Raw genomic sequence first — 22056 nt, forward strand, 5'->3', positions numbered from 1 at the left:
CAGTCTTGTTCTATTAAAAGAAAGTACAGTGCAGCTCAGTAATCACCTTTACAACTACAAAATTGACCACATTATTTGTAATTTGTTTCTAGAAATTATACATACAGTATTTTGATTTTTAGATGTTGTATTTTTCATGTTTGTATATTCCATATTTGGAATAAATCACTTGGAATTTTTTTTTGTTTTTACAGTTGATATAATTTCACATGTATACTGTATATATTTGTTTTTATCATAACATGAACAGTATATACAAAACTACATAAGAGGCAATAAATATAGAATAAATTATTATGAAATAATTTTTTAAAGGAAAAATACCACTGTATATTGTACTTGAGATAACCATATAGTAATGGCATTCCTGAATAGAGTGAAACAAATTAAACAGTTGTGCATCATGATTTAATGATGCATTTTCATTTTGCGGCTTCTTATGTTGTACCCGCCTTAGCCACATGGAGGCAGTATAGGCGGCCAATGCAGACACAAACGAAGAATAGCACTTGTCTTTCTACTATACTGTAAGTGACTGAGACGCTGTAATATTAGACATTTTTCTTATAGAGTGAAGACTATATGCCTGTGAGTATTATATCATCTGTCTACATATGTTGTATTTAACTATCCGTTCTCTTAAAATGTTCTACAACTGCCATTATTAAGGGTAATTGTTAGCATGTGAATGTCATTTTTCATTATATGTTAGCATTAAGCTAAGGGTGATGTTTGTTTGTTTTAAATATATAACGTATCATTTTCTTTGTTTTATGTTTAGTTTTAGAGGGAACTTTAATTGAGGGTGATTTTAAACATTTTTGAATTCTCTTTTTGTGATGAATTGTTCACTATTTGCCAAACTTCTGCTTGTTGTGAACTGAATGGAATGGACCACTGCCACCATACTGCACCAAGTCAAAGCAAACAATCACGTCGACTCGTATCTCGAAAATAAAAATCTCGAGGCGCCACTGCAAATGTCAAGCATGCACCGTGACCGTCACGTTACTTGTACATGCATAGGCTGTGTTGTGAGGCTGCATGAAGATTCATCGATCGGGTCCTGCAAGCTTTACCTAATGGCACTGATTTGCATCGACTGCACTATCATCTATTCCCTTGCGCAATCCCCCCCCCACCACGATCTTCAATGCGCATCTTGCAAAGTCTCCTCCGGCCCGAACACATCAGCAATGGCGACGCTATCAGAGGCAGCTGCCAGGCTCTCCTCCGTATAGGCTCCGCAATCAGCATATATTTGATTTTATGGGCAGGCATTCGGGCTGGAGAACTGCGGTGCGGTTCTGCGGGGGTTCGTCTCTTGAATTATGCAGTTATAAGATTTAAAGGCGGGATTGGAAACTGTGCAGCCGTTTCTGAATTTGCCGCGCGGCATTAAAGTCGGATAAAGACATATTTAAAGCATGTCGAGCCGGGTCGTGCTCGAACAAGAAAAGGTTTCTCATATGGATATGCCACAGGTTCCAGGTTCGGCGGCGTATTAGGGCCACGTATAAATATATATATTTTTTGGAGGCGGGGTAATATTCTGAGAAATTTGCCACTTTTTAAATGGCAGATTTGCGAGAAAAAGTCTAAAATAAAGTCTAACTGAATAAAATATTTGTTAGTTTTTTCTAAATTGCAGTCTTTGCAATGAGAAAATAACTTTCTACTAAATTGCAATGTCAATTTTAATTTGATTAATTGTTCTGCTCTAATAGTTGGATACAATAACTCATTCATTCCCAGCCATTTTCACTGAAGCAACCCCCTTCGCTCCCAGCTGTTTTTTCTGAATTTTGCAAGGCCCACAGAATATTGTGTTCCATTGCTATAAAAACATGAAATATTAGATTCTCTTCTTTCATCAGGGATTTTTTTTATATTTGTATCTGTTTCCGTTTTGCAGCAATTAGCATTAGAATATAGCTAAGTTTCATCATTATTCATACATCTGTTGAAAACACTGGGAAAAAGAGCTTGTTGCAAAATGGCCCTGGCCGATCTCTTATACTCTGCTGCCACCTGCTGGCCGTTTTTGTTTGTTTGTAATAACTACCATTGCTTTAAGTGACCTCTTCTTCTGTATGCTCTAGCATAAAAATACGTTTTTGGGAGTGAACGACAAACTATAAAAAAAAAAAAACCAAGAGTATATTTTTGGGGGATTAAATGAGTTAATATACAGAAAAGGAATTCACAGTAGTTGCCCACTTATATATCCGCAACAAATGTTCCATCCAACCAGTGGCAGTCTCATCCTGTTCAGGCACGTGTACCCTTTTAAAACAATGTCATGTAACAGACGCTCATAATAACATGCACCATTGCTAAAGTAATCAAATAAGGATTCTGTGTCTAACATCCGTACTGCAGCTCTAACATCCGTCTCTTGTAATGCAATTAATTTCCACGCTCATCTCTCTCGGAACACGACGGCTCCAAAGGGGAATCATTCCAACAAGACCCTTTTGGAGGCCACAGGTTAAGCAGTCACAGAGGCTCTGTGTCATGTTATTTAATGTTCTGAAATATGACCACGCGGCTTAGTTAGACGGCAGTGAAACGCAGAAGGGAACGAGGGGGGAAAAAAAAAAAAAATCCCTCGTTATTAAAATTCAAAGCCAGTCATGAGGTGTCAGCGTCACGGCAGGGCTAATAAAAGCGTGTCTCGTTGGAAGTTTGGGAAGCAAGCGCATCCTTTACGGTCTGCAGAGGCTCCTATAAATCTCCTCCAATTCCAGCCCATGCTTTCCTCTTATTGCCATTCCTTTTAAAGATTGGCCCCGTTTGGGAATTTCCATTTTTATTAAACCCGGCAAATGTGTTAATAAAGAGGCCAAAGTGATGGGACAACAGAGGCAAGGGAAAAAAAAGGGAGATGCTGGGGTAAAAAAAATAAAAGGGAAAAAAGGTGAGTTTATCAGACGGCTCATACCGGCAGAAGACTTATGAAAAGTGGGGATTTTTTTCCAGAAGATTTTTCCACATATTTTAGAATACAAATTGAATTACAATTTTCAAACCGCCATAACCTTTATTAGCACAGGTATTGTTTAAGTAATACATGTGTAAACAAGTTACTCTTAACTCATTCACTGCCATTGACGGCTATAGACGTAAAAAATGAATTAGAACTATTAGTTTCACTTTTTTTTTTTTTTTACACTTTTGTTAACAAGAGTACCTATAAATGTTTTTATTGTACATTTAGAACAGATATAAAATTTGTGATTAATCTTGAGTTAACTAGTGAAGTCATGTGATTAATTACAATTCTAAATTGTAATCGCCTGATGCCCCTAATTAAAAAAAAGAGAGAAAAGATTATAAAAAATTAGGAGCGTCAGACGATAATTTTTTTTAAAATTGTAATTAATCGATGAATCAAAATTTTTATATCTGTTAAAAATGCACAATAAAAAAATTCTAGGTTTTCATACTCTTGTTAACAAAAGTGGAAAAAAATGTGAAACTAATATAGTTCAAATGAATTTTTGACGTCTATAGCCGTCAATGGCAGTGAATGAGTTAAGTTTGATGTGTGGCATCACATAAAAGCGCAAAAAAAAAAAACTTACAGCGATAAAGTCTTTGAAATCTTGACTTTTGCAGTGAAAATCACTTTCCTTACAATTCAAAACTTAATAATTGTTTTAAAAAAAAGACACCTTAATGTCTCCATTTGTTATTTTGTCTTGCAAAGCAGACAAGAGAAGATCATGATGATTCTTTACACATCTATGGATTGAAACATAAATGATTGTCATTCAAATCCTTTTGAATCGAAAATCGATTCTGAATTGAATCGCAGACCCAAAAATAGGAATTGACAGCCAACCATTCCCACCCCTAGTACACTTTATTGATAAATTAAGGGTGTCAAAATTAGTGTGTTCATTTTTAGGTAATTTTAAATGCATGGATGAAATTTAACAATAATGCATATATTTGTGGAAAAACTGGGGTCAAGTTGTATTTTACAATTTTAAAAATGTGCAGAATTTCACAAGCTACTTCACGTTAAACATTAGATCGTTCTTAACATGAAAAGAAAAATGCACTGAGCTGTCACCAACGTCTTAGAACTGCAATTATGCCACCAAGTGGCAGAAAATGACCTCAACACAAACCAATATCACATTTTAACTCAATTTTATAAATTATTATAAAATGACCTTATCGATGACTATAAGATGCAGCCATATTTCTATTAGTTTAAATGTGTTTCCACTTTTATGTTAAGAGGATGAAAATTTAGAACCGACATAAACCGTTTTGATTGTCTGTACCTCTCCGACAGGTGAGTCGTGTGGCTTTTGATGGTAGGATTAAGATTAGGGGTTGATTCCGGGTAGAATTGAGTGTTTTCGAGGCATGAAAAGATTGTAAGGATTTGAGATTGTAGGTCCTCAGGGGCATTTGGCTTGAAAGGTTCCTCTCTATCTCAATCTGAGAGGAGTGCAAAAGGTCCATTTAACTAATTAAAATGGAAAATGATTGGGTGATTACGGTCTATTTAACCTGACACCATGAATCACTCCAGCGCTGTCAGGTACATTTAATAGGAAATGTTTTTTTTGGGAGAGAGAATATGATGCGGGCGCCTTCTGGATGCCATCTTGTAACACATGGTCGGCCCAAATAGGTCACAAGTTCCAGACAGCCAACTTCCATGCTTCCCTATTCAATTAGATTCATCAAGATGGCGTCACGTGTGTTCTCCTTCTGCGATTCAACAGTTTGTTGTTTTGTTTGCGACGTTTTTGCTATATCTTATTTTGAAACCGATACTTTTAATTTGAAAGGCCGCTCCGTATTTCCGTTTCCTGTTTCCAGTCGTTCCGTTCGTCATTCAGCTCGCAGCTTGCAGTAATCAATGATGACGTAAGTGTCCATTCTGATTCGTTCTGATTCAAATTCATGCTGAAACGTTCTTAACAGTGCTTAGTAAGAAACTATGAGTGTTAATGTCTCTTATATGTTCGTTTTTGGCTGATGTTTGCACTTTGTTATCAGTAGTTGTTAACTATCTGCTTGAGTGTGTGGTTGTTAGTAATTTGCTATTAAGAGTAATGTAGACAAACAATACACTAGTTGTCATCCAAAACAGCCTGTAAACATATATTTGAGTTTGTAGGCATCAGGAGAGTTATTTGCTTTTGAATAAATCCCAAAATAACCAGTTCAGAGGTTGAATTCTCAACATCAACCTCAGCGCAACTGAGACCGTTGACCACTGAACATGAAAATGCTTATTGGCATATCAATTCCGCTCGCAGCCTTCCTCGGCATCCTTTATTCGTCTTTTAATTACAAAGACTAATTAAAAGAAGCTTGTAATGAGGCCCGTGTAGGTTCCCCCTTGGGGCAGGAAGTGCGCTGTGTCACTTTGCATCATTAATAGAGAGTACACCCAAAGAATGGAGCTGAAAGTTGTAAATGAGATATTTCCCTTCACTCATTTGCAGAGCTAATAAGAAGGAGCCACCATGGAAGTTGGTAGCGGCGGCGGCGGCGGCACGCCATTTCACGCCCGATATACCGCCGGCGTAATAAATGACAGCTCTTATAAAATTCATGAAAGCAGTAAAACAGCTTGTTGTGAGCCAGTCCAATGATAAAGTGCAATGACACAATTTATATCTTCGCTCTTGTTCCACCCCAAAGAACTTTTATATGAGTAAAAGTTACTCACGCAACCAGCCGGAGCGATGGGGAACATACGGAAGTTAAAAAATTAAATAAATAATCATAATAATAATGTAGCAAAACATCATGACAAATCAAATCACATGAAATCATCGCCTCAAAAGTTTTTTGTTATTTTTTAAATTAGAGCAGTTGCTTCAAATATGTTTTGGTTAGGTCTTGTTCAGTCAACTATTCTATTTACGTATACGTGAAATAGTTTTTAAAAATACACCGATTTTTTTTAAGAATAACTAATATTAATATTTGAAAGTGCATTAATATTACCGTTTCAGCAATGAGCATATTGTTTACGCTTAAAAACATTGATCAAAACCGCTAATGTGTCAGGAAAAATGTAAATTCACAATTACCTTAAATGGATTTGCAATGTTGGGCACAGGAAGCAGCTTTTTTGTTTGTTTGTTTGTTTCGCAGTCATCACAGCATTTAAGAACAACATCTGTTTTTACTTTGGAAAACAATGACCCAACGAGTAACATCAACACTCCCCTCCCCTCTATTTTAATCGGTATACGAATACAAAACAAACACCAAAGACTGGTTAATAAACAGTAATCAGGGAAAAATGCTTTTGTAATACACTTCAATGCAAATTTAAAATGAATCAGATTAGTCGATTAATCGGCTGAATAATCGATAGATTAATCGATTCTAAAAAAATTCCATAGCGACAGCACCATTTTCAACCAACAATATTTTTGTAATGATCTGATCTGATTTTTACCAGATCGAAAATAGATTTTTTGCATTATTGCATTATTCCTTTACGGGGAGGAACAAAATTCCAGTCTTTACTCTTGCTAAAAAATATCAAATATATACAAATATCTGTGATAGCTTTCAGGCTCCGAGCATTATCTGTGTCCCAAATTTAAAAAAGTCTCATGAATGGTGTCGCCTACACTTTCTCACTTCCTGCTGCTTGTCCGTGCAGCGTGTTTAAAAAAAACATTTTTTTTTTATCAGGACTCCACGGGACAAAAGAGGAGGAAAATGCATCACGCAGCCATAATTTCCTCTCAGGTGGTTCCGTTCAAACAGTCTGCACATTTGCCGAACGATAAGGAACGTGTAGCTGATAAGACACCTCAACCACAACGAGTCACACCCAACATCAACACGTTGGGCAACACTTCTAGGATGTGTTTCCATGCAAAAAGCTGTCACCGAAGACAACAGTACTTAGTTTGCCATTTGCACTCGCAAACGACTGAGGGACGTGAAAGGTACGAAACTCCCCACTGCGTCGCTCCCCAATTACCGCCAGCCATGTTTACCCGTGAATCAGGCCCGACTCGCACAGCATGGCCTCTCGCCTGCGGCTCCTCGTGACGCAACCCGGCAAATGGAGTGCGGGGATGGGAGGGGGGGATTGGTGGGGGGGTGGGGGACCGTCACTCTCATGCTCCATTAGGCTCCACGTCGCCGGCGGATGAAGAAAAATGTCTTGGGTTGGAGGATGCTGCAGGACGGACGTCTAAATGGTGACCGTTCGTCCTTTGTGCGATGACCTCGTGGTGACGGGAGTCCGCTTGTGGTTGAATCATTGGAGTGAAGTGCGTTTAAGATCACATTATAGAAGTAAGAAGGGGTGGGAGGTGGTGAAGTACAAATACTTTGCTACTGTACTAAAGTAGAGTGAACATCACTTATCTGATGAAAATCATACACCTGGCAAAGACAACTAAAGTGAGCTCCTCCCACGGCAAACAAATATCATCTTACTGTCAAGATGCATCACATAACATACAGTTGTGCCTTGAGATATGATATATGATATAACACAAAACAATTGTATCTCAAATCATCTTTTCCCATTGAAATGAATGGAAATGCCAGTAATACATTCCAGGCTTAACTTAGCTTATTTGCTCCCCAAAACGTATAAAAACGTTCTCTTTTAAATATTGCCATGGTCCCAAAAACGTATTTATATGTTTTTATGTTTTTTTTATGCTAGAACATACAGAAGGCTTTGATGCAGTTTCTGTCCTGAAGAGGACGCTTAAAAGACCAACGAGGGCCATGTTGCAAAAAAGTTATTTTCCCCAGTGTTTTAAACAGATTTGTGAATAATGATGAAACTTATAAAAATATATTCTAATGCTTATTACTGCAAAACGGAAATGGATAGAAATATAATTTTTTTCCTGATGAAAGAAGAGACTCTAATCTTTATTTTGGTAGGTTTCATGTTTTTATAGCACAATATTCTGTGGGCCTTGCAAAATCAGTCAAAATCCAGTAAAACAGCCGGGAGCAAAGGGGGTTGCTTCATTTAAAAATGACTGTGAGTAAATGAGTTAAAGAGAACTAAAAATAATTCAACACATTTTGCACAATGCCATTTTGTCGATTATTCGATGAATCTGATAAAAAAAAAAGAAGCTTTGATTTAAATTAATTTGTTCAAAAACAGGACGTTATTCAAATTGACAGTGGAGAAAATGCACAAACACAAATGGATTAAGATTGAGTGACTGGTTTGGTCTGTAACATGTCAGAAAGAAAGTTGGTGTTGGCGCATTGCCATTTTTATGTGTGAAAGTTCGTGTGTCTTTGTCACAGCTAACCAAGTCGTCATTGTCACAGCTAAGTAGCCAATGTCACAGCTAAGTAGCCATTTTCACCGGCAAGTAGACATTGTTATCGCCAAGTAGCCATTGTCACCGCCAAGTCATCACAACAGCCAAGTCATCGCCACAGCTAGCCAAGTCATCCTCGTCACAGCGAACTAAGTCGGCATCGTCACAGCTAAGTAGCCACTGTCACAGCTAAGTAGCCACTGTCACAGCAAAGTAGCCACTGTCACAGCTAAGTAGCCATTTTCACCGGCAAGTAGACATTGTTATCGCCAAGTAGCCATTGTCACCGCCAAGTCATCACAACAGCCAAGTCATCGCCAAGTCATCCTCGTCACAGCTAACCAAGTCGTCATTGTCACAGCTAAGTAGCCACTGTCACAGCTGAGTAGCCATTTTCACCGGCAAGTAGACATTGTTATCGCCAAGTAGCCATTGTCACCGCCAAGTCATCACAACAGCCAAGTCATCGCCACAGCTAGCCAAGTCATCCTCGTCACAGCGAACCAAGTCGGCATCGTCACAGCTAAGTAGCCACTGTCACAGCTAAGTAGCCACTGTCACAGCTAAGTAGCCACTATCACAGCTAAGTAGCCATTTTCACCGGCAAGTAGACATTGTTATCGCCAAGTAGCCATTGTCACCTCCAAGTCATCACAACAGCCAAGTCATCGCCACAGCTAGCCAAGTCATCCTCGTCACAGCGAACCAAGTCGGCATCGTCACAGCCAAGAAGCCATAGCCCCAGCCAAGTCAAGTCATTCCCCTGCAAGTCACGTCACGCTCGTTCCAGTCATGGCGACCAGTCTACTCACGTCCTGTCCAGTCATAGCGACCAGTCCAGTCCCGTCCCATCCAGTCATGATTGTCCGCTCGACTTTCTCACTATGTTTCATTCAAGTTCCTCATATTGCACTTCATTCCTGTCTCACTGCCTTGCTTCCTCACATTTGGGTCCACCATCCCTTAACCACTCACGCCCACCCTGACAATTGGTGTATTTGGGCGGCAGCAAGAACATCAAGCCATTGCAGCAAAAACGGCGATTGTAACACCGGCAAGTGGATGACGACGGCAGATCAGAGAGCAGGTGGAGGTGGAGCCAAATCCAGTGGGAAATCTTGGAATGGCCTGAGTCAGGCCTGAAAGCGTTCCGCTCTAAATGGGACGTATCACGGCAGCAGGCATCACTTCACTGCCGCAGTATCGATTACCAATACGAGGTGTCTGCTTCTCTTTCTCAAGCCGCAGCGCACTCAACTCTGCTCCCCTACTGAACACGTTGGCTGGAACACCAAACTAGTCAAGCGCCGACTGTCGAAAACAGGAGCGCGGCGAGCTCACCGGGGTGTTTATTGAAGGCCTGACCCCCGCCCCGTGCTCATTAAATTGATTCATGGATTCAATAAGTGGGGCGCAGGCAGCAGGTGTGCATGTCGAGGGTGCGCGGCGGGGCTCGCCAGCATCCATCACTCTGATCAAGTATCTTAGGTGGCCTCTCTCCGCAGATGTTGCTGGCACCGCAGTTGTGGGGCATAATTGACTGTTGGCAACGTTGTGTTCCATTTGCTTTTTTTGGGGTCTGACAAAGCTTTAATGCAGTTTTTTTATTTTTTAAACTAATTGATTTTTTTTTTTTTTTAACCAAAGGTTACTCGTACATAGTACATATACAGTGGATCCTTGCTATTAATTCACTCCCAGCCATTTTCAAAGAAGCAACCTCCTTCGCTCCCGCTGTTTTACTGGATTTTGACAGATTTTGCAAGGCCTACAGAATATTGTGTTCAATTGCTAGAAACAAAACGTGGAATTTACCAAAAGAAAAAAAATGTGTCTCTTCTTTTATCAGGAACATTTTTTGTATCTCTTTCCGTTTCCCAGCAATTAGCATTACAATATAGCTAAGTTTCATCATTATACGCAAAACAAAAAACTACCAATCTGGTAGTTATGGTTACAACAGAAAGTAAGTCTATATAGATCACTTGGAAATATATTCATTGTATCAATTTTTTGTATTCTAAATGTATTTATTAATTATTATAAGTGATTACAATGTATTATTATAAATGTAGAGTTTAAAAATGGAAATGTGTGTCTCGATAGATCACTAGGTGTGACCAGCTCTAAAAGATTTGAGCATTTTTTCCAAGTAACATTAATGGTAAAAAAAAAAAACATTTTGAAATTATTTATCTTGATTTAAAAAAGTTTTTATAAGACAAAACATTGAACTTTTAATATCCATTGTATGCATTGAGCCAACAAATAACAGCAACAACAACAACAACAAAACACACACACCAGCCTAAGTAGTGTCCTCATCCTGACTCGTTTACCTGAGCAGCGTTTGAGGCCAATTGAGGCTAAAGAAAGAGCCCGGCGGAAAGAGACACCTCATCTCGCATCGGAAGCGAGAAGCCTGATCTAAAGCCTTGTCTGTTTTCCTTTTTTTTGTTTTTTTTGTTCAGAGACTTTTTTGATGTTGCGCCACCATCAGATTATCTCGCATCCTCTGAAGAAGTGTGAGGAGAGGACAATAAACAGCCTCCAGTTAAACCGTCGCATTTCCTTGTCACCTTGGTAGTTGTTTGACTTGCTGTATTTATTTTAGTCTAACAATTGGGTGACATTTTCTTTCAAGTGGATCTAAACAAGTAATGTGATTGAATATGTTGAGTTAAAATTGTTCATATCGTATTCATCTGATGATATTAAGAATTTTTTTTTATTTGAGACGGAAATTATTTAAGATTATTTGGGATTAGTGCTGTCACTCTCAAATCTTGATAAAATTGATTATCCAATTAATTATTCCATTGAATAATTGAGGAATTACCCCTCTTACCCCCCAATTTTTTTTTATTTTACTTTTTTTGGTTAATCAATTAATGTTAGATGCAATTTGAATTAAGTAGATATAAGTACGCATTACTAAACACCAACAAAATTAGCCTATGCTAAACGGTTAGCAATCGCGATTAGCATTAGCGTGCTACCGATAAACCACTTAAGGTAAACAAATACTAATTGCAGTACTATTTAGTACACACATACACCGTTATATCTACATTATACATGTAATCGTGTTTTAAAAATATCAGACAATGCTTCAACATTGTTCCATGAGCAAACAAGGTTAGAGCTAGCTGTTAGCTACATGAGGTCAATAATTTCCTGTTCCTGTCTTCTTCAGGGCACGTTTAGTGCATGACTGCGCTCTAATGGTTAAGTGATGAACGCCAGGTACTATTTTTAGAATAATTACAGCCCAAGTGTTTTTGAGGACGTTCACAATTTCCTTTCGTGTGTTTTGGGGAAGCTCAATGTGCTGTATTGTATTCAATAAAAACTCACAAAGTCAGTAAGTAAGTCAGTAACAGCTAACATCCGCCATTCGGCTCATACATTGTGCACTAACTGAAGGAGCTTCGAGGCAGAAAATTGTAGTCGACCTATTTTAAGTCGAATTATCCGACTCAGTCGACTTATTTGGGATGTGTCATGGCCGGTTGGACACGAGTCCAAGGTTCTCACATAATATAAATGAAAATAAACTGAGAATGGGTATGTTTCTCCATACAATTGTGGAAAAAAAAAGAAGCATCATTTGGTATCTTCAAAGTCGATTTAGCGGCCTGACCATCTGTCCCCTTAACATTTGCGAGGTCACGGTCATTGCTTTGCCATTTTGTCGTGCCCCGCTTGTCGCGACCTCAGCCAGCCAAAACGAGCAAGCCGAGAAGTGGAAGGCCATGACACGCTCCTGTCAGACTTAACCCGCACTGGAGAGCATTTCACTTGCCATTTCTTTTGTTCTGTCTTAATGTCACGCAAATGTCACTGACCAAGCACTTCATTTCGGTGAATTCTTAATACGAAGATGAAGGCTTGCATTGTAATGATGCGCTGAAATCTTGCAAAACAAACAAACAAAACAACATGCACAATAAAATGAATACATCTGAAAGTTTCAGTCAAATTAAGCATTATTTGCAACATAAAAGCCTTTTTTTTCTCTCTTTTTTTTTTTAACAGCTTGACTCGGAATTCACTTCTTCCTCTTCCCTTGGCCTACCCTTTGATGTAAAATCTATAATGTAGCTACAGTATGTGCACCTTGACCGTGTTCGCATGATTGCCCACGATGGGCCTTGCGGTGACAGTTTTCTTTTTTCTTTTTTTTTAAGTTTGTGGGGTGTAGAGGCCTGTGTGGCTCAAAATGTGCGGGGGGGATTTTCCTGCTTGAAGGGGCTGGATTTTTCAGCATTATCAATAAAAGGACAATGTGAATTTTGGCAACAGGTTTTGCAAAAAAATTTTTTTAAATACAAGCCTTGCTATTTGCAAAACGGTGGCTTTCAACCAAAATTCCGGATTCTGTTTTGAGCCTTGATCCTCAATACTTTTTTTTACACAGACCCAATTTTGTGTTGTTGGTCAAACTAGTGTCAGCAGCTGATTTTATTTCCTAACTTTTATGGATTGCTAAGCAGAGGTGGCCAATCCAGGTCCAGAAAGTAAAAAACCCTGCCACAGTTTGGCTTTAGCCTCAGGTGCTAGTTAGCTAGCTCCCTAGCTAGCACCCATGGTGTTTGTTTACTTGCTAGTGCGCTAGCTAGCTAGCACTAGGGGCTAAAGCCAAACTGTGGCAGGGTTTTTTACTTTCTGGACCTGGATTTGCCGTCTCTGTTGCTGAGTGAGTCCGGGGTGGTCGCGATCATACAAACATGTAGTATTGGGAAAAAAATTAACCTGATCTCATGATGCCTACAGTACGATACCTGTTGTTTATGGTAATACAGTAAATTAAACATCTGTTACCAGTTACAGGGCCTAAATTTAGCACATGCGTGGAATTCACATGTGCAGACTTTAAAAACACAGTTTTCCAACCCTTTAGAGCATGCGTGTGTGTATGCTTGTGAGTGTGTGTAGTCGAGCACCTGGAGTCCAGGGACACTCAATCAACATGACGGCCCTTTAAGGCGCCGCGGACGACTAAACTCTCTAAAAATATATATCAAAGTCAGCGCTCTCTGATCACAGCAAGGCGACGGGCGCCTCTCTCCGCTCGCTTTAGAGGGGGGAGAAAATCGAAATGAAGACTTCAGCGCAATGAGAGAGAAATTAACAAAGTGACGGCGGCATCACTCAGCTGGTGGTGTCGACGTGACGCGCGGCACTTGAAATAAACCCACGCTCTCACGCTGTGAGACTTTGCAGCACAAGTGCTGCTCTATATTTCAATTTTCATTTCTTTTTTTCTTACCATAGTGCGTAATGGACATGTTCATAGAACAGATCCTGGGTTTAACTCTCACCATTTTCGTATAAGTGTAAAATGTAAAAACAATGGATGAGGCTTGTTGAACTGAGTCTTGCACAAAATGCTCACGTTAAGTCTGCGTCTGTGAAATTTTTTGGACTAGGGCACATTTGTTCCCGTTTTTGAAAGTCCGTAATCCATTTCCATATCTGACTTTCAATTTCTATTATATTTTTAGCAGAATTATTCTTGAAAAAAATCTCTCTATCATGCCATCTTGCAGTTTCACTGGAAAGCTGTGATGAAAGAATGACCGCCCCCTTGTGGATTATCCATGCAATGCATGTAATTCATAGTTAGGGTATGTCACAAAAGTGTGATACACCTCTCACATTTCTACAGATATTTCATTATATTTTGAAGAAATTACACTTTGACGCAATGAAAAGTAGTCCATGTACACCTAAGTGTAAATTTATTGTTCCCTGAAAATAACTCAAAATACAGCCATTAACTCATTCAAACCCAAAAACGATTAAATTAGTTTTTAATAGTTTGTCCTTCACTCCCAAAAACTTATTTATACATTTTATGTTTTTTGTTTTATTCAAGAACATACAGAAGGCTTTGATACAGCGTCTAACATGAAGAGGTGGCTTAAAGCAATGGTAGTTATTACAAAAAACGACCAGCAGGTGGCAGCAGAGTATAAGAGATCAACCAGGGCCATCTTGCAACAAGCTCTTTTTGTCAGAGTTTTCACCAGGAAAGTGAATATTGATGAAACTTAGCTATATTCTAATGATAATTGCTGCAAAACGGAAACAGATACAAATAAAAAAAAAAATCCCGAGGAGAGAAGAGGCGCTAATCTTTCTTTTGGTAGGTTCCATGTGTTTACAGCAATAGAACACAATCTTCTAATCTTCTGTGGGCCTTGCAAAATCTGTCAAAATCCAGTAAAAAAGCTGGGAACGAAGAGCGTTGCTTCAGTGAAAATGGCTGCGAGTGAATGAGTTAATAGCAAAACCCCTGGCAACAAAAGTGAGTACACCCCTACAGGAAAATGCGCCATATCTGGATTTTAATTTTCAAGAAGAAAAAGTCATCTCAAAGTATCACATTTGATACATTTAAAATATTTTAAAGTCTTTAATTTGAATGGTGTCAATGAAAGTGACTGTGAATGTTTTCCTCATCACAAACGACAAATGTGCATTCAACATAATAATATTTTTAAAAAATAAATAAATAAATCACTGTCTCCAAAGGCTGCCCTCCGACTTAGCGGCCTCATTATTCATGCCTGCGACTGTAACATGAAAGTCCTGGTGACCATTATGGTTATTGATGGCGGCGGCGGGGGTCATTATGCATGCTGGGGGCGAGCGTATGCTCTTCTCCGTGCTCTTGAAACTCATCTGGGCTTAAACAACTCCTGATAGGACGTGCATCTCCACCTGATGAATCTATTAGCATGTGCATTACAGTTACTGCGCCATTTGACTGGACTGGACTGCATATATTCAGGAATTCTCCTATTTGCATTTCCTCCCCAAAACGTATCTATTTGTGGTGCTCTTTTTTTTTTTTTCATTCTGTAAAATGCAAAACCCTGGCTAATAAGAACATGATTGGTATCAAGGAAGTATGTTGAAGTGGTAAATCTCAGAGAGACTTTGCCACGTGTTTGTTTTCGTCCTGCTGCGTGGCTAAGAAAATCAGAATTTAACCTCACAATTCTGACTTTGAAGTGAGAATTCGAATTCTGACTTTAAAGTGAGAATTCTGACTTCATTCTCAGAATTCTGACTCCTACCAACCTTTTTTTTCTCTCTCTCTTCACTGGCCCTAATCCTCTTTCGTAGTTAACCATTTGTTTTGAAGGGAAATGTTCTGAGTTTGAAATGAGGGTCAAATTTGAATTGTTTTTCATATTTGGGGTTTTCTGTATTTAACGTTTCAATGCACAAGAGACCACAAAAGTGCATCCGTGTCACACTCCAGAGAGGCACACTTATCGTGCCCCCGAGCAAACATCTGTCAAGGACGGAGATTAGTTATCGACTCGGTTACAGAATGTCACGTCTGCGTTATACTGTAAGATGACATAAAATTACTATATAACATCATAAAAAAAAATAAAAACACAGGAAGTACATTAAGCTTACGTCGGGGGAAAAAAAAGCCTGGTGGCGTTTTAGGACATCCTCTGGAAGGAATTTATTTTTACAGCCTCTGCGTTATTTCTTTTCATTGACATCAACACATGAATTGTGGGCTATAGTATAATCATACTCAATAATAAAGTCTGATTCGTGAAGTTTGGAATCGCTGGTGTAGACACACAAACGCGAGGAGGATTTTTGTATATGCGGGGAACAGCATGTGATGCCCAAGGTTCTTTTTCAGCAAACAGTGTGAGTCACAAGCAGCCGGCGTGTCAGCATATTTTTAATCATAGCACAAAAAAACAACAACATACGCTTCATGAAAGAAAAGCACTGTGAGAAGTTGTACGAGTTTCAGCAAACTGTCAAACTGCCTTTCAGCGTTTGGTCAAAACGACTTGCGGATCATTTTTAATGACCGTAAAATGTCAGTGAGAAAAGCTGCGTAGCTTGTATGGCGGATTCACAAACTGTGTTTTACACATCCACACTTTTTCACACTTTCTTACCCGCTATAGAAATTTATTTTTAACGCAAAAGACAAAAGTTAAGAATAATAATAGCCAATATTTTTTTATATGCTGTAAAATCAACATGACTATATGTTGATACATGCCTGGTGTCGCTTTGTGGAAGCTAATGTCAAGCAACGGTGCAAAATGGGTTGACGTAAATGTTACGTTTGCATTTTTGGTCATTTTGGAGCTTTTTTAAATTTTTATCCCATGTAATATAATATCTTCATTTATATTGGCTGCGCATGAAAATAACACATTTTCAGACCAAAATTTGCTCAAAAATGTATCATGAAGAAGAAAAAAGTTGAATTTTTTGGGGAAATGTATTTGACCATACCTGAGACAAAGAACAGTAGAATTCGGATTCAGTAGAATTCCCGATTCCTTATCATGTTGACGGCAGTGAAGAACTTACGGTTGGATTTGAAACTTCCATTTATAACAACGGAAAGGATTTTCTTCTAGAATCTCACGCCGCATTATGGCCAAAGGTAGAATCCTGTTCGGTTATTTGGTACTGTAAATAGCAAATACTTTCACGAAGGATACAGAAAATGTTGAGAAGCTGAAATTCAATTATCATTTCAAAATCATTTATTCATTTGATAATCAGGTAGATGTCATTGATTAATGTTTTTGTTATCTGGAAAAATAAATTGAAATTAAAGACTTGTATCCTGTGAGTGTGAACGTATAAATATGTTTTTAATACTTTGTCCTGTACTCTAAAAAACTTATTTTAGTTGTGTTTTTTTTTTGTTTTTTTGCAAAAGCATACAGAAGGCTTTGATGCAGCTTCTGACCTGAAGGTGGCTCACATCAATGGTGGTTATTACAAAAACGACCAGCAGGTGGCAGCAGAGTATAAGAGATCAGCCAGGGCCATGTTGCAAAAAGCTCTTTTTCCCAGTGTTTTCAACAGATTTGTGAATAATTATGAAACTTAGCTATATTCTAATGATAGTTGCTGCAAAATGGAAACAGATACAAATACACTTTTTTTTTCCTGTGAAAGAAGAGACTCTAATCTTTCTTTTGGTATGTTCCATGTTTTTATAGCAGTAGAATACAATATTTTGTAGGCCTTGCAAAATCAGTCAAAATCCAGTAAAACAGCTGGGAGCAAAGAGGATTGCTTCAGTAAAAACGGTTGGCAGTGAATGAGCTCAATTATGTTGGTTTATCGTTGTGCATATCAATAAATTAATAAATAAATTGATTAAAAAAAATGTCTGGCCATAGTAGCATTTGCTAATTGCTTTCGTCCACCTCAGCCGTCAACATTAATGAACGTCCTTTAAAAGAGAAGAATGGAAAGACTGGTGCAGATATTTCTCAAAGCATCTTTTGTTGAAGTGGATGCTTACTGATGGACGAGTGAGTGAGCATTCAGACAAACACGTGCTCCAGTGGGAGCGCGTTACCATGGGGACAGCAGTCGGTACGGGGTATTAATCATCCTCGCGCTTGATTAGCACTCTGGGAATGTCAGGTGCATCACGTCCTCTGGCTTTCTTGACACCAAAAATGTCTACAACGCATTCGACATGCGTTCTTTACTTTGCGAGGACCCAAGCTGCCTTCCGTGCAAGGAGAGTACAGAATGTGTTCACCTCAGAAAGAAAGCACCACCCACACGTTGGCGGCCGCGGCTACAAACTCCGACATCAGACGGGCCATGTGGAATGCGCCGAGCCTCCGAGGCCCAATTTATTGGCAATGCGAATGCGATATAGTGCCTTGTTTTCGATTCTGTGAATCAATAGGGGGCAGCGTGTCTCCGGAATGTTGAGTGCCGAGTGTGAAAAGCGAACTTCCTGAGAATCAGCCATGCAGCACTCGGTGAAAAGGGTCAAACTTTGGGAAGACAAGAACAACTGCAGTCACTCTAAAAAATTGTCAAAATTTCACGGTCGGTTGCTACCAGCTTTGACTACGACCCAAAAACAATCCACTTTTCCTACGCAAGTTTAGAAATTATGGGGGGGAAATTGAATTAACATTCAGTGGTGCCTTGAGATTTTAGAGACAAAGTTCGAGATACAAGCACAAGATGGTGGCAAGGACCTCAACTCATTTCACACTAAGCAGTCTTTTTTTTGTGTGTGTGCAAGCGGCTCTCTTGCATAAAAGTTACCATACCAGCACAAAACTGCTGAACAGCAAATCAACTTATTTTGTGTATTTGATTCAAAATTACAGTTTTATTGAGATTCTATGTTTGTCCTGCATATCATCCCAAATCTGCAAAAAAAAAAAATATTAGGCCTACACACGACGTAGTAACCTGGTGTAAGCACAACTAAGTCATGTTTTCCATCTAGTGGTGAATGGTGATATTACAACTTAAAAATACAGTTTACCCCTACATGTTCAGGGTTCGGTATCTGTAGAATTGCATATTCACATCCCCCCTCCCCCTTGTTTAAAAAAATAAAAATAAAAATATTTGGGGTATTTAAAAAAAATACAGTTGACTCCTGCATGCTCGTATTCAAAATCAAATATTCACAGATTTTTGTTGTTTTTTTGCAGTTTTTAAAACAAATATATATTTGGGATATTTTCCATTTTGGGGGGGATTTTTACCCCCATCCCCGCCCGTTTTCCATGAAAAACACATCATGAATGTTCATGAGAACAAAGAGAGATTAGAGTCGGTTCTTTCATGAGGAAAATAAAAGTATATTTCTATGAAAAAAAAGTATGTTTCCATTATCCAGCAATTAGGTTTAGAATATAGCTAAGTTTCATCATCATTCACAAATCTGTTTAAATCCCTGGGGAGCTTTTTTTGCAACATGGGCCTGATTGATCTCTTATACTCTGCTGCCATCTGCTGGCCGTTTTTTGTAATAACTACCATTGTTTTTTTAAACGTCCTCTTTAGGTCAGAGGCTGCATCAAAGCCTTCTGTATGCTATAGCATAAAAAAAAAACATAAACGTATTAATACGCTTTGGGGATATGGCAATATTTAAAATAGAACGTTTTTATACGTTTTTGGGAGTTAACGAAGGGTTACTCTTTACAACTGACACTTCTCAAAAGGAGACGCCACGAGTGAGCACGGCAGCCATGTGTCGTTCTTTCGAACGATGGTGGCTGGCGCGTGCCGCCGATGCAACACCTGGATGAAACAGATTGACGGCTATTGTCGTGGCACCGGGGCAGAGCGCATGTCAGCCTGGGCAGTCAACGGGGCGCGTCCCCTGGCATTTAGCCGCATGATTGATCGCTCCCCCAACTTTCATCTCAGTCTGAGAGCATGAGCACAGATGTTAACAGCTACTTCCGACTCATAAAATGCTGATTTTTTTCGGCTGTATTTGCACCGCGCGCCGTAAACATTTGCACTCTGCCAGACGTGTGATTGTTTCCGAGGAGTGGCAAACTCATCCTCCCGCTGCCAACGAAGCCCGGGCCCCATTTTCTTGTTCAGTGGAGGGGGAAGTGGGCGGTTCAGCTCTGTTTGCCAGTGTGGCTAGCAAAAGAGATCTAATGCAAACACAATTAGAACAGCGTCCCGCGGTTCTGTTGTGCATAAAATTGATCGGCAATCGGAAAGGCGGCTTTAGCCAAGCGCGCTCTGTAAATGTGAGAGTACAATCGTTTTGGGTCGGCGGAGAGAAAGCAGAGTACCGCCGACTTCATCCTTTGGAGCTGCGGGCTATTACGCTGGATATGTGCACGCCCCCGGGGTATTAGATTTACAGAGCCAGTCGAGTCCGAGCATCCCACCGACGACTGGCGGATTTCTTGGCGCAATGCTGCATATCTAACCATTGTTAGATCTCACGTCCCTTTTTTTTTTTTTTAGAACAACTCACGCTTCGGCGCTTCCTCGCGGCACACTTTGTGTTGCGGCGGCTCAGAAACCCCCCCGCAGTCGAAGGCTTGGTTGGAAGTGGCCCACTGATACATTTATTGATCGTTCGAAACCACAAATACTCCCTTCTGCACTCGCGCGTTGGCGGGTGACAAAAAAGCAAAGAATCGCTTTTAATGAAAAGTTGCTTTCAATCAGTGGGAATTCTTTTTGTTCCAGGATGGAAACAGATTAAATTGAATTCGGCTTTTTGTGGGCTTATCCTTTTGATAAGCGTTTACTTGTTTGACATTGAGTTGTTTTTGCTGTCAGATCCTTTTTGGGTTCGGAAGACATATTTGTACAGTTCTGTGCAATGTTTCCCAAGCGTTATTGAGCCACAGCATTTAACTGGCCACCCAACATCTTGGGGGAACTTTGGATAACTGTAACTTTCCTGCCACGTTCACAAGTCATTTATATTAATGACAAACTCATAATTCTCAATCAAAATTACTTAAGTAAAAATCAGCATTTAGAATTGTGGATAATTAAGCGATTTTTGTGTCATTGTGCTTTTTAGATATGATTTGAATGAATGGGCCATCAATCGCATGACGTAATTGTCGGCCGTTAGTAAATGAAACTTAACAAAACGTTGCTTTTTTTTGTGTGTGTGTTCCTGATTGTATTATAAGTGTAATATCAATACCATTGCACGTATAAGACAAGCATTTGTGTCCATCTTTAATGTAGAATCCTAAATGAAGCTTACATGCGTGTTTTGGGAATGCAAGAGGAAGTCAAAGTACAGGAAGAACACTTAGCAAGCACTCGGAGAACAGGAAAACTCCCAAGAGGAGGATCTGAGAATCAAACCTGAACTTCGCAACCGTGAGGCAGACGTGCTAACCGCTCATTCACCGTGCTGACAAAATTAATTAGCGAGAGCACCTGGGTTTTTATAATATGACACATTATAGGATATTTCAACGCAACGGAGAAGTGGGATAATAGCACATCATTTGGAATTTGGGAACAGACCATTTCGCACTCCGCAGGTGATATGAAGATTGAAGTGCCGAACGTTTGCGTGTTCATTTTTGAATTATTAACCACGGGGCCTTCATCCCAACGCCGCCGCTGTTTTTAATTCACTCGGGCTGACTGAGGGTTCACCGTGACGCCCCAGTCAAGACGCGCGGGCCAAATGCGGCGCGAGCGGCTGCATGTGAATGAGCCTGTTACCGCCACAGTCCATCCAGCACAAATAAATTGGGGTTGACTTTGCGAGGAGCCTTGAAGGAAGGCGGCGAGATGGAGAACGAGCCGGCTAATATTCACGCCAGATGAGAGGCGGCGGTCATGCAGGGTGAGCGAGAAAGATGGAGGAAAATCCCTGCAATTCCAAGATCTTTTCCATCCTCTCTCAAGTAATGAGAAGTCTGTCACATGCATCTCATGTATTTGTATTAGTGTGTTTTTATTAAATTGAAGAGCATAGTCTGATTTAAATATTCATCACGTGCTCATATTTCTCCACAGAGAAAAATGTCAAACATCCTAAAGGCGATCATTAAATTTTGAAGGGACTTACAAGATATATCGTGATGCAAGCTGCTCCATTAGTCATCCAAGGGCGAGGGACTGTGCTACTTTAGCATCATGCTTTGACATTGATACTATTCCTTATAAAGTATCTTGATAATGTTAGAGTAGACAATATTTGTATTCTACTTTTTGCGTGTTCAATTAACTGAATGGTGAGATTCTGGTGAAGAAGTCCCTTTGCAAAGGTATCATTATCAGAAGCTTCTGATCACACAAAATGAAGACACTCAAGCCGTGTTCCGTTCAGATTGTGTGTCCCTCCTTCTCCTGCACATCATTATTTATTGAAAAGTGGGTGAATACGAAAAGTCTCCTCACCCCTCCCATTCACAAAAAGGCAGAAGTTCCCAGGACTACAAATCAGATTAGAATT

General features: G+C 39.5%; 1 protein-coding gene across 2 annotated transcripts in view; it reads left to right on the plus strand.

The window, feature by feature from the left end:
- The first annotated feature begins 545 nt into the window (after nt 1–545).
- cntn5 (contactin 5) overlaps nt 546–22056 on the plus strand; it is a 166676-nt gene continuing 145165 nt past the window's right edge. Inside the window, exon 1 of one of the 2 annotated variants that reach the window (XM_086080520.1) lies at nt 546–588. The gene's annotated coding sequence lies outside the window, so the exon portion shown is untranslated. The remainder of the gene's footprint in view (nt 589–22056) is intronic. The other variant, XM_086080517.1, reaches the window with a different exon arrangement.

Source organism: Leptonotus elevatus, chromosome 7 (assembly GCF_054856555.1).
Source record: "Leptonotus elevatus isolate MCC_2025b chromosome 7, RoL_Lele_1.0, whole genome shotgun sequence".
NCBI lineage: Eukaryota > Metazoa > Chordata > Actinopteri > Syngnathiformes > Syngnathidae > Leptonotus > Leptonotus elevatus.